Raw genomic sequence first — 3,957 nt, 5'->3', positions numbered from 1 at the left:
CAGGACAGGTGCAATACAACACTATTGCTTTATTAAATCTTCACAGAATCACAGAATCTCTAGGTTGGAAGAGACCTCAAGATCATCAGAGTCCAACCTCTGACCTAACACTAACAGTCCCCACTAAACCATATCCCTACGCTCTACATCTAAACGTCTTTTAAAGACTTCCAGGGATGGGGACTCCACCACTTCCCTGGGCAGCCTGTTCCAATGCCTCACAACCCTTTCGGTAAAGAAGTTCTTCCTAACATCCAACCTAAAACTCCCCTGGTGCAACTTTAGCCCATTCCCGCTCATCCTGTCACCAGGCACATGGGAGAACAGACCAACCCCCACCTCGCTACAGCCTCCCTTGAGGTACCTATAGAGAGCGATAAGGTCACCCCTGAGCCTCCTTTTCTCCAGGCTGAACAAGCCCAGCTCCCTCAGCCGCTCCTCATAGGACTTGTTCTCCAGGCCCCTCACCAGCTTCGTCGCCCTTCTCTGGACCCACTCAAGCACCTCGATGTCCTTCTTGTAGCGAGGGGCCCAAAACTGAACACAGTACTCGAGGTGCGGCCTCACCAGAGCCAAGTACAGGGGGAATTCTTGCTTTCACACAGAATGAAGTAAGAAAGAAAAAAAAAAAAAAAAAAAAAAAAAGAGTAAAAGAGTATGCAGGCTGTGTGAGGATTGCCTCCAGCAGACATGGTCAAACAGCTTTTGAAATCAGAGTCAGATCATTTAGAGAAAGGGCTGCTGGGCATGAGCTGGAGGTGGAGCCCATCAGATTGAGGGAGAAACTCACCAATCCAGAGGAGAGGAGTGACAGTCACTGAGATGCCCCAGTGGGTGATGGAGTAGGGGATGGGGAGGGACAGAAAACAGCCAGGCCACCGGCTGGGAACTGAATATCTTAGAGCACACCAGCCAGGCCAACTCAGTGTGAGCATACCAGTAAGGTTTAGGTAATGTAATGGCTATACATGGGCTTGAAATATTTAGGTGACTTATTGGTTCAAAAGCATAGAGCCTGGAGAGGTCAGAGCTCTTTTGTGCTGCTCAGACCTCCATCTCCTGCTCTGTGCTTTGTTCAGCCAGACAAGCAATGGCACTCCTGGCTGATGGCCACATCATACACCCCCTATCTACCACAGAGAGCCTGGGTTACATGCAAGGGAGCTGCAAACATTCCCTGCACCTTCAGAGAAGTTTAAAGTGTTAATGTGGCATCCAGCATTCAATCTCCAGCTGTGTGTGCTTGCAACTGGGCCCCCATCCTGCATGTATTCCCAGGAAGAGGGGATCTGGGCATCTAAAGCAGTTCTATGGTGAAAGCAAGATGAATGCAGCATCGCAAGACTGCAAACCTTTTCACAGCTTCCACCTTGTCCAAATCCATCAATACTGCCTCTGTTTCAATCTCATGCAGAGTTATGCTTCTCCACTCTGCCCTGACATTGCCAGACTCAGAAATTAGCTGAACTTCTCTGGTTTAGGTTGGAAATTAGGAGACATTTCTTCTCAGAAAGAGCAGTCAGTCATTGGAACGGGTTGCCCAGGGAGGTGGTGGAGTCACCATCCCTGGGGGTGTTCAAGGAAAGGTTGGACATGGTGCTTAGTGACATGGTTTGAATGGTCTCAGGCAGAGGAAAGAATTGAGTGTATTATTTCCCACTTCCCAGGTAAGCACTCTCATGCTGGGCTTTTATGTAAAAGCAGGGCATGATGTACTTCTCATACTTTCCCTTTTACAAGGAAGCAACCGCAACTGTGCTTTGCCCCCAGATTACCTGTGGACCCCAGAATGAGAAGTAACAGTATGAGAACATACCTTACCTGCTGGAGTTGGCCAGGGAGCATTTTCTGTGAGAAGCCTCCCATTTCCACTCACACATTGCACTAATAAGGGGCACCGCTCACCTGCAGGCCACTGCAGCTGAGGCTGCTCTGCAGGAAAACCAGGCTTCTGCAGAACATGTAGAGGCAGGCAGGGAAGCACTTCCAACAGTGGCAAAAAAAATCAGTGCCCACAAGATAAAATGTGTTCAGTGGGTAATACAATGCCTGCATGCTAAAATTCCTAAAGGTAATTAGACTTCAGTTTTGCATATGCTCATAGCTTGGTCACAAGTATATTTTCCAAAAAGCATTAAATATTTTGTTACAATTCCTGGAAGACAGAAAACATCCATTCCTCCATGAATAAAATTGGACATTTGTGTTTGTTCCTTTATATAGATGCATGTAGGAAAATGTGGATGTACATTTATATCTCCCTATTAAACATAATAATACGCTGTAGAGGTACCTAACTTTATAATAGTTACAAATAAAATAAAAAGGGAAAGCTGTTAGGTGCTCTTTCTAGGAAGCTTAGGCAGTGGTAGCTGACCTTTATCATGGCACTAGCGTGCATTAGCCAAAATAATACTTTAACAGTTTTTTAGCACCAGGCTATACGTTCTGTTATAAGGAATAGCAAATGTTTAATCATAAATATTTTAATGGCTTCAGGGATTCATGGTATTCAATGACTGTGTTAAATGATAATAATCACATCTGGTTTATTACTATAGTAATTCAGCAGCTTCTCTTCAGTAGTTATTTTTTATTATATGTGCTGTGCTACTGTCATGGTCATTTATAGCAGTAATATTTTAAAGTGGCTCATTTGTTTGTTTAAGGACAGTTTCACAATATATTTCTATATTAATATACATTTTGTACTATTATTTCCAAGCTGCCACTGGAAAATTGATCCTGGCTTGTTACGATGAGAGGGGCTGGAACTAGTGCAGAATGCCAACACCGAGAGCGAGGGATGGAGCAGATGGGTAGTGTACTGGTCTCCACTGGGGCTGTAATCGCTGTTGAGTCTTATTCATAAATGAAGGGGTCCATTAAGAAATAGTTAACTAGTAATAAACATGAGGGGAGGATTCGAATCAGGCGGAGCACAGACAGAACTAGAAAAATGCCAGAGCTAGACCACCAAAAAACAACTGGATATGGCCATTTTACACATTATTACCCAATAATGGTCCTTTTTTTTTTTTTTGCATTTACAGTGAAGGGACTTTCACTAGGAAGACAGGGGAGAACTGATTGATTTTGCTGATCATTTTATTCAGATACCTGCCCACTCAGTCACGTGGGAGAGGTCTCATTTATCTTAATGGGATTGGTCACGAGAGTAAAGGTTTGGAGGATCAAGCCATATATCAGCAGAAATGGGAAGGAACTAGCAGGAGTTAGTTATCAAATTAGAGGAGGGACCACTCAGGACTGAAGAGACTTTCCTGTCATTACAGTTTCCCCTTGGAACTGCAATTTTTAAAGCCTCGTATTCTGCAGTTTGCTGCACTTCCTGACTATTGATGTCCTCAGGCATTGGGACTCAAGTTATTTACCTGAAGAAAGTCATGGGCAAACATACACTACAAAGAAATCGCCTGGAGGGTGACACCTGTGAAGATGAGAGCCTCTCTCATCAAGCCTTGATAGCACTACTGACTACTGCCTTGCCTGGCAGCCCAGCCCTGGAAGGTTTCCATTGAATTTAAGGGCAGCAGAGCAGCTCCTGGCCATGCAGTCTTGCATCGGAGCTTGCTCAGTGTGTCGAGACTTTGCATTGCCTTCATAGCTGGTGCAAAATAATTAGGAATCACGTTAATGGGTGGGAAAGATAAAGGCAATTTGTAAATATTGTCTCTGAGAAGAAAAAAAAAAAAAAAAAAAGGTAGAGGAAGGGTTAATTTTCTGCTCTTATTTTTTGCTCCTTTCTCTCTTTTTCCCCTCCCTTTCCCGCTTTTAATGGCCTGGTGAAGGCAGCTCTGTTTAGTTCAGTGAAACCACTCCACCACCCCACCACACAGGATGTATTGAGTTGTTGCAGTAAAAGTTAAAAGGAAACTAAGGACAATTATTAGTGCTTCTTTCCTGCTCCATTTTCTATTTGGTCTGATTGGATGG

At 44.2% G+C, this 3,957-nt stretch overlaps 1 long non-coding RNA gene across 1 annotated transcript; it reads left to right on the top strand.

Moving 5' to 3' along the window:
- The first annotated feature begins 866 nt into the window (after positions 1-866).
- LOC311432205 lies at positions 867-3,722 on the top strand. Its single transcript, XR_014689892.1, has 3 exons — positions 867-950; positions 2,726-2,819; positions 3,297-3,722. It is a non-coding gene; the product is annotated as an uncharacterized lncRNA (long non-coding RNA).
- Positions 3,723-3,957: the final 235 nt, after the last annotated feature.

Source organism: Aythya ferina (genome assembly GCF_964211825.1).
Source record: "Aythya ferina genome assembly, chromosome: 2".
NCBI classification, from domain to species: Eukaryota; Metazoa; Chordata; class Aves; order Anseriformes; family Anatidae; genus Aythya; species Aythya ferina.
This window is presented reverse-complemented; position numbering and strand designations above follow the sequence as displayed.